General features: G+C 43.9%; 1 protein-coding gene across 17 annotated transcripts in view; it reads left to right on the forward strand.

Moving 5' to 3' along the window:
- The window catches only part of LOC132911245 (forkhead box protein P1-like), a 216469-nt gene that overhangs the window by 121494 nt on the left and 80780 nt on the right, over positions 1-14195 (forward strand). The gene's annotated exons all lie outside the window — the stretch shown is intronic.

A 14195-nucleotide genomic window follows, 5' to 3' on the forward strand; every position in this document is an offset into this window, starting at 1 on the left:
TGGTTCCAAGAAATTTCATTCTCACCGAATACAGCGCGATATTACGAAACTCGAATTTCTTTGTCGGACGATATTTATCTTTCATTGTATTTTTTTTTTTTCTTTCTTTCCTGGAATTTATGTGTAACTCGGGAATAGTGTTATTAATAACCGACGACATCACTCCATAAATAGCACTAATTTTAGAGGCAAACATCTGCTTAAGGGCGATAAAACGCTTACTAAGACGTCCGGCTAGACTCATTGATTTCTCGGAATTGAGGAATCTTGAAGCGATAAGAGACTCGCGACTGCGATCTATCCCAGCCGTATCTCTGTCCTACGAGTCTCGTAGGGAATGGAAAACGAAATTGAACCGTTTGAACAGCCGCATCTTGCGTCGATACACTTGCCAGGAAACCAGTAAACCGATAACGATCCATGCCTATGGAGGGTTTCGGGTTCAAGCGAAAGTTTCCCCTTCTCTCACGTGGAATAACCGCTTCGAATGCGATACTTGCGACGCGTTTGACACCCAGCCACCATAAAATCGAGCCCCCTGATTTCAAATTCAATTCGAAATCCCGCGTTCGCGGCTGTACGCAATATAGCGTTTCGGATAGTAGCGCGAGCACCGTCGAGGGAAACAAATGTTTTATGGCCCTTAAAGCGGCCTTTTCGACGGTTTCCTTTTCGAAAGGGGGACGAATATGGTCGCACGATACCACCAAAGCAGCAGGTATACAGTCACCTTTGGAATGCATATATGCGTGACATATGGGACACCCAGCTTCTGAATGTCTTTTTAGACATATTGTACGTCTACATATATAAATAATACCTGGTAATTATTCGTTACGCTTTTCCGCTATCTTCTAGTCTTCGATATCTTATTTTAGACAACCGAGAACGTATAATATAAAATGCATAAAAACGTCGACAACGCGACGATGATATAATAACAGTTTAATAATGTCATAATATTATGCAATATGTTTCAACAAGTGCTTACATATTTATAACACGATACGACCAACGATGTAAATGTATATACAATATTTTTCTATAGGGTATCATAGCTTCTTAATTCACACAGATTATTGGATAAAATCCAAACCGATTAAGCTAGAAACAATTTACTCTCTTATGTCACAAGCATATGCATCATGTTGATCAAAATTGATCAAAACTATGGAATAGTAATTCTTTTCTCCTTGTCGATCACGATTCATTTTTTTTTTTTTTTTTTACTCTATATTTTTCCATATTCATTTTTTCACGAAGAGTCAATATTCCTAACTACGCTTCAACCCATTCGTGCGTTGGATCGGTCGATAAGTCTCCTTTCATCGATAACGGTCACCGGCGGGAAATAAATTATTTTAATAATCGCACAGGCAACATTATCCAGGGTATTTTCATTCGTACACCGCGTTTACGCGCGCGTATGCGTAGATAGTAACGGTGAATATCAAGTTCACGTGACGCACCAGGTAAATACGTGTGTACCACTACGGGCCTATGAATTACACGTGCGACACGTACATCTGCTCGCCTGTTGGTTACGTGTAAACAGAGATTCGCTTATCGTCAGTCTGACACGTATACATAAGTATACTGTGGAGAAGAGAGGGAGAGAGAGAGAGAGAGAGAAAAGTATTTTTGGTATTATTTTAACGACACACTGGTCTACTTTCTCGACGCGTTTTTAATTTAAATGCATTCGTTGATTTGTGATTAAAACGAGCTACGAAAACCGCATAAATAGAACCATCATCTAGTTTACTCGTCAATCGATAAATCGAACGATTAATTTTCGGTTACTTATAACATATTTAAATGTCAAACAAGCGTATTGTTGTGTTCGATGGTAAACGAAAATGTTAGATTCGACACGACACTCGTGTTGTATAGATCGTAAAGGTCTTTTTGACGGCGTGAGATTCGAGACGATTCGAAGATCGAGTTTTGAGAAACTATCAAGTTCTGCTGACCACTCGCCAGCTCGACCGCGACTTCCTGCCCTCCTCCATTGTCCCATAGACGGGGACCAGTCCTGCTGGCCACCGTAACTTTAGCGCCAGTGCTGATGTTCCAACTTGTCGGCTCTGTTAATACCTTCAATTGTTTTCGTCGGCCAATTATTTGCAATTATAAGCTGCCATTGTATTTATTAGATTATTATTATCAAATTGTCTGTTTATATTCATTCCGTCTTTGAAACTTGGTTTATCGTTGATCTTCATTTTTACGTGGACAACTGAAATAACATAGTTGTTCAACGAGTAGGCAAATACAATTGAAACATTGGTCTTTCAAATTTTTGCATGTATTTCGAAGTAGACGTATGAGAGAATGGGGATGCAGAGTGGCTTTGTGATATCTTCGCTAAAAATTAAAAAGATCATTAAAAGAAATATACGTAGAATCGGATGGTTGTCGCACTACGCTTTCGTTTTATAATTTCTTGCACCCTTTTTGTCGTGCTTTATCTCGATATCGAATCACAGTCATATTTCGAAAGAAGAGTGAGACAGGAAAATTTATTACGAAGTAGAGTACATGATATACAGTGGCTATAAAAAGTATCTGCACACCATTGTATTTATTATTTTGCATCTACTAATTAATTAAGTCCAACTGCATCGAATTTCGTGTCATTTAGTGCTACTTTTGCGTGATTACAATAATTGATATTATAAAAATGAAATCTGGATTCTGATAAATAAAACGATTTGTCGGAGAATAAGGAGAATAAGAATATAAAATAAGGTTGCAAATATTTTTCGTAACCACTGTAGATCACCTCAGGGGAAGACGCGTCGTGCTCCATTATCCTTTCTTCGAAATTAATGAGCCAGTGTTCGCACGAAGGTTGACGCGAAACTTGGCTACAAGAGACGCTGGCCACGTGAGTTTCAGCTCCGAAACTGAGATGTTGGTTGTCGCGAGACCAGCCACCTTAAGTTTCTGTGGTTTCAAAGTCGATCGAAATCCCGCGGTGTTGGCTGACGCTGTTTATAATTTAACAGGTTCTCTGAGTGGAGGGTTGCTCGCGAGGCTTCGAACCACGTCACTGGAGACCTGTAGGTCCTCGAAGACACGGAAGTTTCTTCTCCAAATTGGCATTTCTCGAAACGAGCGCAGAGAAGTGTATACACAGATCGATAATCGCGACTATCCTAAACGAAATCGTAATAGACGTGTCCCTATGAAATCGTAAACGTTCGTACTGACGGAGTAGTATCGAACTGTACGGATTCTATCAACGGATTAACAAAATAAGATATTCGTGAATAATACAGCCGTGAATTTGGTGGTTGGGACAGCGCGTTTTCGTCTGACCCGTGGAAAATAAAGTACCTCGACCTGTATCCGTTTTGATGGAACGCCGTGGCTAAACTCGGTGCAGGCGAATACGGCGATTGCGCGTTAATATTAGCTCGATAGTCGATACCGCGAACATTCTGCGATCGTTAGACGAGAGGGGACAGAAAATAGAATTCGATAAACCGTTTCGTCCAACCTCCGCTTCATATCTCGTCCAGTTTTTCGTCCTAATATATAACAACGTGTATATCGTGTACATGATGCTGAACCAGTTTCAAAGACGGAAAGCGAAAGCGAAAGATGGAATTCAAACGTGACGAGACCCCTCTTCTTGGTCCCTCGATCAACTCGGAATTCATGATCACGACGTCGGTATTCACTGATTAAACAAACTTTCGCCGGTGTGTCGATATTTCATTAGAATCACGGGGGTCGTTTATCCCGACGATTAATATCGAAACGGGTCCGCGCGAGGATGAACAAGAATCCAGAGGATCTGGCCGGATAAGAGCCACACCACGGGTATTGACAGGGTCGTTCGCTCCTTCCTTGAAATGCAAAAAGGGGTTGCGTAGAGGCAATGGCGAAGGGGTGCTTAGCGGGAAGAAACGTTGGCTGAAAAATAGAAAAAGCTTGGGATGGAAGAGGAGGTGATGGTTGTGATGGCGTTGGTGGACGAAAGAAGAGGCGAAGAAAAGGGAGAAAGAAAGTCTCGATGAGAGACAAGCGGAATTCTCACCTTCGACTCCCCTCTCTTGGCTCGCAAATTGCGGATAGGCTGTCCTTTCCAATCAAGCTTCTGCTCGGCATCCCACACCCGTTTTCTCCCCCGTCTCTTTTTGCTGCCCAATTCTTCTCCCCCATCCTTTGGTTCCGTTATACTTTTCTACCCTCTTTGCGCTACCACCCCCGGTATTCGAGTGCCTATAACCAGGCTGCAGCCTGATCCGCATCCACGCTCTCCTCGTTCTCTTTCTCTGCGGCTCGAGAGCCGAATCCCGTCGTAACTTTTACGTAACACGCTTCGCTATGAATATCGATGCCCAGGGAATTAAGGAGAACTCGCTTTTCTGTAATTGAAAGAATTTTTGTCGTGCTGAGCCAGCTGGCCTGCGCATAAAAGGTTTCCTTCGTTTTCGCGCTCGCTGTGTCTCTCGGCGATCTTCTTCATTCTTCTTTCCGTTTTTTACTTTTCCCTTCTTTCTTTTTCTTTTTTAAGTCGGAAGCAAAGGCTTTTTCCTGGTCGCGTGAGCACCAACGTCAGATGACGACGGCGACGAGGATTTTAATAAATTACTGAAACCGTTCACTGACTGGTGACTGGTTCAACTTCCGCGAGCCGCTCGTTACGCGAATGAGATACTCTTATTTCATTTCTCGCTTAGTTTCTCAGTTAGGGAAACGTGCAATTTTCCGACAGATGAACGATCCTTGACCTCGTCTCGCGTTATTTCGCTGAGCCTTACCATTGATTCGCTTGCCTTCCACTTTGTTTGAAACGAATAAATCTTTTCTTCCGTTTCTTCTATAAATCACGTAACAACAACTAACATTTATCCACATTTCAGTTTCAGAAATTATGTATTACAGTGAAAGTCGTTTATTTTAACTAGATTGCTAATCAGTTTCCGTAAACAAATTGTTATTAATGATTAATCTCGGAGAAAACTCGATAAGCAGACTAATTCGATCAGTTAGCGTCGTAAATTGCTGACGATTGCGAAGAAACAAGACCGAGGTATTTATTTTGGATTCGTGCCAAGTGTTTCGGCGATGCCTGTCAATTTCTGGAATATTCAATCAGCCAAGGAACAGGCGGGTAAGAACAGATCGCCGTGATAGAAGCTGAGAGAATTCAAGTTCGCCACAACATCGCGACGTCTCGCGTAGTCCTGGAAGTCTCGGTTTTATCTACATTATTAACCGGTTGAAACCTCACGGCTGTGTACTTAAATCCAATCTAGAAATCCCACCCTTCTACTCTCCCACCTTGCTACCCCCAAGGGGCGAAGGTCGACAGAGACTGGCAAGGGCGATTACCCTCTATTATTCACACGCTCGATTCCTGCCGCTGAGTGATACCTGAGAAAATCTAGTAGAACATCCTCCCAAATTTCAACGATACCTTACAACGATGCCTCTCTCTTTACTTTTTTCCTCGGACACCTCTTTTCCTTGTATCCTTGGCGCGCGCAATTAACTTTGATGGAATTGTCAGTAGAAACGGTAGAAATGTTGTTGAACATTGATAGAATAAGGTAGTTAAAGGATGTGCGAAATACAAATTGCATATATGAGTGTAAAACGAAGAATTGGCGGTCCAGGATCATTCGTTTGTCAAGCTCCTTCATGTACCTTTTTTCGTAGTTTACCGTGGCAGACGAAAGATTTATCAGACAGCGGATTTCTCGTAGAGTTCTGTGTAAACCTATAAAACGCGACAGTCTTTATCTCATTTTTATTTGTAAAATGTCACTATCCGATGAGTAATTTAAATATGCCGTAATTTGTTACATCATTAAACAATAAAAAATCGGTAAAATATATAATCGAATAGAAGTACATGATCGGTTGTTATATTTCGCACAATCAACGTAAGGATTCAGTTCAGACAATAAAATAATAGTTCTACAGTTAGCGACTCTTGTTCATAATATTTTAAGCTGAAACTTGCGTAAAAAGAGAATCGCAGAATTTGACGAGAGACGCAGATTCGTATCAATACTTTTGTTCATCGCTGCATGTTTCTTTGCGCTGTTTTATGAATCAACGAAACAGTTCACGAGAAACGGTTAGGTAATGGAGTGGTCACGTCGATAGAATGGCGTCGATGCGATTCCCGGAGTTTTTATGATCAGCTTCGCGTCGGTTGACAAAACTACGAGGCTCGGTTGGCCACCTGAAATAACTGGCAAGAGAATCGCGGCCAAACATTTCGTGTCGCTTCGTGTAAACACCATCGGATACCGCTAAATCTTTGCCGCGTCTCTTTCGCCTCGGAAATCTCAAACACCGAGGGGATTCTACGCGTAGTACACCTGAAACAACTGTGTTCCCACGTCGCGCGATCTTTAAACATCGGCCCCGTGTCTATGCCGAGTAATCTCTCTGTCTTTCATATTCGTAATTATTTGCGACGGATCGACCACGGTGAATTTAAAAGAAGTTCGCCGATAGATACGACTAGGCTCTTAATAGGACGGTATATTTAAACGGGTCTTTTCTCGAAACGTAGTCGAGTCTAAAGCGTGCATCGTATATAAAACGGTTGAATATTTTCACATCTGTTTGGTTTTATCTTGACGAGCACACGCGCCAGTCTCGTTTTCCTTATCGGCTTTTATCACCGACAACAGTGGCGTGGCAATAGGGATTTCGTCACGCCTTTCTCAGCGTCAATTCTTTTCGCGACGTACCATTTTCTCTTCCTACTACGTACATACGTCGGGAAATATATTTCATCTATCTCGGATCGATACTTTGGGCTCGAGTACTTGCGAATTGGAAGAAGATAGCACCGAACTCGGCATCCTACCGCGGATACTCTGGCGCCAGACGGTGAAATTTAATTAAAAGCACGCGCGATGATTATTTGCGGAGACGGCGTTTATTTTGGAAATTGCGTCTCCCACAGTGTCTTCTCGCGAATTCTCGGATCCTTTGCGAGAGTGGGATGGAGGTTTAAGAGAGGCAACACTTTTGCCCGAACAAAAATATCGTCCGTCGATATCCATAACGCCAAAGGAGGCACACGTACATCGAAAATGTTGAACGAGAGAAACTCGTGGCAAAATAAGAGGGATGCAACGCAAGGGGTGTATTTAACGAATTAGAGGACACAGCGTTTTGCAGGGGTTGGAAGCTCACATAAAAAAATGTGCATATGGTGGAAAGAGTTTGTGGATCGTCGAGGAATCCGGTTGGAGGGAAATGAGGGAAGAGGGATGAAGAAGAAAGAGTGGTTTCGCGCGAGGGACAGAAATAATGTGAAAGAGGAGAAGGGAAAGAGAGAGAGAGAGAGAGAGAGAAAGAGATAGAGAGGCACGTCGCGGCAAGAGTAGTAGAGACGGGGGTGAAACGTTGGCTAGAATAAACACATAGATGTTTTCTTTGTTCCTCTAAACTAAACAACCAACGAGGAATCTAAACAGAGGCCAGAACCCAAATTCAATTTGGTCGCCGCCTCCATCTCTACCTTCGGCTGTTCTACGGACGAAAGGTATCCTTCCACCCCCCTCTTTCATCCGCTCTGTCTTTCTCGCGCGGACACACTGCACGCACCCCACTACTGCGTTACACCCCCTGGTTGCCTTTCACCATTGTACACTTAACGCCGCCAGGATAGTACCTAATATTTACCACGGTTCTCTTATACAGGGTGACCGATCCCACACATGCGAACCTTTAAACAATACACGGCCACAGTTTAATACCTAAGTAAGCTTCTATCGAACCGACGCGTGTGCTTCACTGCGAACGCAGGCTATTTTTCTTGCAAATGACGGTGAAGAAAAGTGGGTGTTAATTAATCGAGTCTCTTTAACGATTTACATGCCACCCTTTTTTTTTTGCCTACATTTACATCGACCAAATTCTTTGGATTACCGAGCGCGTACGGTTAACAGGGAATGGTTTAGTGCTAGCTTAAATACCAGTAGAGTTGTTTCGTCTGAATTTAAATCTTCAAATTAGAATTTACATCATAGTTTAAACAAATTTCTATTTGATGTTACTGTCATCGAAAAAGAAAGTCTTCTCGATATTTAATATTTAAACTGAAGGCTTAAATTTAAAATAAATCCATCACTCTCCTCTACAGAATGTCTCTAGCTTACAATTCAAGTAACCCAAATTTCACGTCTATCTTCTTTCTCTGTGAAAAGGTCCGGAAGTGTTCCTGAAATAAAATTACTACCTGTTCCATGATCAACGAATTACGAGTGAGACTTCTGATTTATTAAAATCTAAGCGTGTATTTAAACAGTGATGGAATTTTTCGATTCATTTTTAACAATTAGAATTCCCCATTCGATAACAAGAACAATCATTTACCAAACACATATGTGGACCGATTCCATTCGGAGGTGGCTCGTCCGATAATCCCAACAACAGCGCAGTGGGTAACTGTTCCCTCGCTCTTCAAACAAGCTCCTTCCGAAACTCCCAGAAGGCTGCTCATGCTGTTATTTAACAACGCGTTATAGAAGACTGGGTTGCGATATCACGTATTCGATGTGTATAGGAAGAGAGGCTGCGATGGACGCGGTCGTGCACGCGCAAAAGGTACGTACGTAAATACCGGGCACGCCTGGGCTCTGAGCCGGGCAAGAAAATATAACAACGAAGCGAAAGTCTATTAGGATTTTCATTTCCTGAATAAATAAAACTCGTCGAATCGTTTAATACCGCGGAGAGGAGTTCGCACGTGCACACGGTAATCCCAGCTTCTCGTCGGAGAATACCGATCGCGTATTTTCGCGCGTGCACGTGGAATCTGCGCGGATGTTTCGTCAAGTTTCTCCACCCTTGGTACGTCCTCTCTGCACTCCCTATCCATGTATTCGTCACGTACGTATGTATTTCTCACGTGTACGCGTATCTGTTGAGGAGCGCACAACGATCAGTTGCGAATGTACGATTGGCAACGTTAACCGTGAACTGGATGTTAAAACGGAGAGTTTTTTTGAAAAATACCGGTGCATTTCCCCCCCTTGTGTACCGACCAAAGAAGCATTCGATCGTTGGAATGAAACCCCATCGTTTGTTTGTCGAACGAGCCCCGATTCTCCGTGTATGTCCCATGTTCTGTCCCGCGCCACTATTTTCATCATGTGTACACCCAATTCGCTATTTGCACTTTTACCTACTCGTACGAATCGCATTCATTCGTCATTGTCTTCGTTTCACCTCTTTCTATCGTGTCCTACGCGAAACAATCTTTATTGGCGAACACACTGTAGAATCGGTGATTTTGAAAGGTAGCCCCGATAATTCGATCGATCTCGTTATTAACGATTCGGAGGCACCGGCAGGATGAAGGTTTCAGCCGATCAACAGGATAGGGATTCGTTGAAGGGCTGCATCGTATTACGCGCCACGGGATTTCTGTCGTGTAAACGCTTGAAATCGAAGGAAGATCGGTTTTGAAGGACAGGTGGAAGGAACGGATAGAGTAACGGAGACGCGGCGAGAGGGTGGGACTGAACAAGTCGAGGAGAAAAAAGGGAAGTAGAATTAAAAAGAATCTTTCTCTCTCCGGTTGCGATGCTGGGTTGCAGAGTAACATGCAGGTCCTTCTCATCCCTTGGCCGGAATAAATGCGTACATCCCTCCATCCTCCCTTGTAATAATCCCTTCCGGTTAATCTGCTCCAATGTAGCCTGCAGCGGGAGTCGGTATCCGATGAACAGGAACGTGTGCACGCTCTTCTATCAAGCTCTGCACGTCGACGAAAGCACCGGTTTCCTACGCTTGCCTCTGGTACACACACTTCACCGGTTTCAGAAGGGCGAGGGGTGGTGTACGTTTCGGGGGTGGTGGCGCCGACAGACCCCCTTGTTCTTTCGCGAAAAACGAATAAATAAATATATATACTCGCGAACACCCCCCACATGGTTCACGTTCGTTCCACGATGCACAGCCGAAAAAGGGAGATACATACATATATACATGCATGTCGGACGTTTCGAATGGAACGGTTGTGACGGGCTCTGCTATAGAAGAAGGGAGGGAAGAGTCGAAAAAGAACGACAAGTAGCCCTTGATACACTTCTCTCTTTCTGCCTAGCAGTGAGAGTGCGTAGGTGCTGTTGTAAATTATAACTTAGTTTGCGTTAGCCAAGCGCGCGCGCGTGTATCGGTGCACAGGAGACAGTGAAAAGTGAACAGGTATTTTTCTTACGGATATATGGCCTCCCTGGAAGGTCGGAGCTTTTTAATCGCACGGCTTTCAGCCGTCGCTAATAATAGGTCCGCTGGCAGTGGCCGACTCTTTCTCCGGGATTATTTAATTGGATGACGTATCGTTTGTTTCGCGATAAATAGACGAGGTTTCAAAAGGAACATGTAAAAACTCGTAGGAAAGATACTCGTGTATTCTAAAACCCTCGTCTGTTTCACAGAGAAAGAAAGGGCAAATCTCGAGAGAAACTAGTACAAATATATATATTTATAGGGAGTGTAGTGGTATAGAAAAGCTGCTTGAAAAAGAAAATCGACAATGTCGTGGTGATCGTCGAATCAAGTTATAACGGAACAACGAAACGATCTTCTATCTCCGGATCTAACGAACCCTCGTTCCTCGAGAACACTTCGAGTCGCGGAACGTGCAAAATAAATCCTGGCGACTCGTATTCGTGCATGTTCCTCAAAAATAGCGATTCCCTCTTGAAGTTTGACAAAAAAAAGGGGGTGCAAGAAGCGGAGATAGGGGCAGGGGCAAAAAGATAAAGGACAAGTGGCCCTTCGTAGGTTTGTCTATCCGAGTGCAAATATAGACCCGTGCAAACGGGTTACGCTCGAAATTATAGCGAGTGTCTCGCCCTTTCTTCCTCGGTTTTTTATCCAACCCTCTTCCCCCAAGGTGCCTACGGATCCCTTCTTCTCTGTGTCGACAAAAATGTACCCTATATCTATAAACAAACGAACAGTACCTGTGCAGTCGGTTTTCAGGGTAACACGATCCCTCTTGCCGCCTGGTCGGACCCAGGGCAAAGAATGTTAAGTAGCTACCCCTACCCTTACCGCCTTCGCAACTTCCGACCAACCTTTGCCGTTCCTTCGTTCCTGATATTTTCATCTATCCGTGTAAATGTACTTAGCGTGGGCGCCTGGTTTCCACCCTCCATCCTACCGCCACCACCATTTCTCTCTCTCTCTCTCTCGCTCTCTCTTTCCCTCTCTTTCTCTTTCTCTCTCTTGCTAGCTTTATTACGTGAATTTGGAAGCGCTGTAAGCGACTACTGCACTACGGCTGAAATAGGAGAAAGAGAGGGAGGGGGTGGCTGTGCGAGCCGGAGGCAGGAGGAAGTAGATGTACGTTTCGCGAGAGGTACGGCTTTCGCATGGGGGTGGCGGTGGTCGAGGAAGAGAGAAGGGGTGGCTGGGTAGCCACTGTACCATGCCAAGCTCTGAGAGGCCGCCTCTTCATACCCTGGATATGCATTTTCTGCCCCCTACCATTCCTCACGAGCTGCTACCCCGCTTCTATGATATCCTCTGTCGGTTCCTCTTATTGCTCACGCTCGTCCACACGAAATTCTCTATGTGTACGTATGTATATGTGTTTCCTCGACGTATCTATCAGAACGTACGTATATACATACGTGTGTGTGAGTGGATGGATGGATGTGTGTACACGTCGTGTCGGCGAATTCACAGGTTCCTCCGCGCGGTCGTGTGCAAGTCGAATATGTCCGCGAGGTAGCTTCTCTCTCCCACGTGAGTTTACATTTTAATCGTGTGAGTGCACGCTAGGCGCACGCTAACTACGGTCACGTGGTGGCCGTACTGTTAATTCGGTTTACGAGCGACTATCAAGGATATAAGAGAAACGAACGACCGCGGAGCCGCGCCATTTCGGAGGCGACACCGACCTCTATCTTTCGCACGCGACTCGCTTTTTTACACAGTATGAAGAATCGGCCGACACTTTTTTACTCACCTGTTTTCAGAATTCCTTCCTTTCGACGTGCTATGCTTATTACGTTCGGTAAAAAATGTAATCACCATCATACAAGATAGTAATTTTGTTATTCGCCGTTGGGACTAATTATACTTAATTCTTTCGGTTCTTAAGTCTCTTTTTTTTCTCCTTTCTTTTTTTTTTTTTTTTTTTTTTAAATGAAATTATGAGAAACAGGTGTTCAACAGGAACGTATTAGGTCTTTAGAAAACGGTGTGTTTGCAAATGGTTTAATAGCTTTGATTCTGGCTTTCCTTCCACGGTAGACTGATTTCATAAATTACGATAAAGCCAGTTGGTTTTAGGACTGCGACGTAGTCATGGTCGTGGTTGCAGGTTTCGCGAAACACAATCAGGTAAACGACGGGCTTATCTACGACAATAAAGTAGCTACGATAAAGTGGCTAATAATTTGCACTTATCGCGAACGGAGATAGTGTTCGCGCCAAATCCTTTAGCGTTTTCCTTCGCTTTTCTCATTACTACAAACAATTACCGAGGCGGGCTGAATTAATTCTCGGTCGCATCGACTTGATAAAACGCAAATTCTCGAAGACAGGCGTGTTTGCGTGCATCGAGTAGCCGGTTAAGCAACCAGATATCACACCTTCCGAATGTATCAAAGAACAGCACGTCCGATATCTGAGAACTCTGAATGCAGAAGCTATTTCTCGGAATTGTTTTCACGCTTAAGATCGTGGCACACCTACACATTGTTCGTCTTCTTCTAGTTCCTTCCTAGAAACCTAGCGCCTTATGTTAAATTCACATGACAACAAAATAAAACCACATTTATGTCTCAATGAATAATAATCTTATCTACGATGCAATTTTTTATAATATACACCTAGTAATTAAATTAAAATATGAGAACAGCCAGCAAAAAGTCGATAAAAGTATTCTGTTTTCCTTTAACGAGTTACTAGAAAAACATTTTTTCTACGAAAAGATAAATCATCGTGGCATCGAAGCAGGAGAGCAGAACGTGTGCATCGACACTCTTTCTTCTCGTTACATGTTAACACGTGTTGTTTATCATACATCACGTATCGCCGAGGCCAGTATACATAAAGCAAAACGTCGCTCGATGGCGAATCGCTAGCACAGTGGGGAAAGGTGTTACCTTGTCGTGTATGTGTGTACAGTGTATATAGCGGCTTGTATCGCTGAATCTCGTAATGCGTTGTCGAGCCACTTTGCTTGTGTGCTAGCCGTCCACGACGTGGCGACACGTCGTAAATCTGCAACGTTGCTCGGTGTACAGTTCGAATTATTTTTGCCAGTCGACCGAACGACGAGAACTGCCGTTACATCACCGTCTGATCGTGATTTGTCGTTCGGCTCGTAAAACGCTGCCGCAATCTTTTATAACAGCGTTTATTATATTTCGAATATTTTTACCGATATCGGTCGAAACGTATCGAAAGTTCAACGAATTCGACGAGGGGAAAGATTTTTGTTTTCCACCGATGAAACCCAGTTATCCTGCTCTGTTTAACTACACAGCCGTATCTCTGGCTGCAATTGGATCTTAAATTCCTTTTACTTCCGGCCGAACGGTCCCGGTGAAAAGGTTTAAACGATTTATCATCCGTGAATCGTGCCGCGGTCAGACGCTTCTTCCGCAGACCGGAGCGAAACTTTCGCAGCCACGGCTCATCTTGTCTCGTTCCTTCCCTGCCATCGTCCAACCCCCCTCTTCCGGCCTTAAATATCCAACATTTCATTTCATTCTTTACCCAGATCCGTTGCACGGGATTCACGCTTACCGATCCGCGTGGGACTTCGTCGTCTATTAAGATTTCCCGGATGATTCGCTAGAAATTCAAAGAAGAAAGCGAGAACTCGAACTTCTCTGCGATAGAATTATCTCAGGAAAATAAGAGTGACACGATCAGAAGAGAATTCTTGGTGGATTGATTCTGATCGAACACCTGCAGTTCTCCTTCGTATCCCGGGCTCGAATCATCGAGTTACTGGAATCGAGCAGGAGGTGACGATGCGACGAGCAAAAGGAACACCGGTTAAAAGGCAAGGCGGTGAAACGAGACAGAGAACGTAGCCCACTTCGTTTCGGAGACCAGACAGGAGCACTTAACTGCCCGCGTCACAATGGAGTCTTTCGCATTATAGCGTTCAGTGTCTTGAGGCCTATTCAAGAGAGACTCTGGCTCATTCTTTGCTATTGTCTGTCTCCGGATGG

The sequence above is a fragment of the Bombus pascuorum genome, chromosome 10 (genome assembly GCF_905332965.1).
Source record: "Bombus pascuorum chromosome 10, iyBomPasc1.1, whole genome shotgun sequence".
In the NCBI taxonomy this organism is placed as follows: Eukaryota; Metazoa; Arthropoda; class Insecta; order Hymenoptera; family Apidae; genus Bombus; species Bombus pascuorum.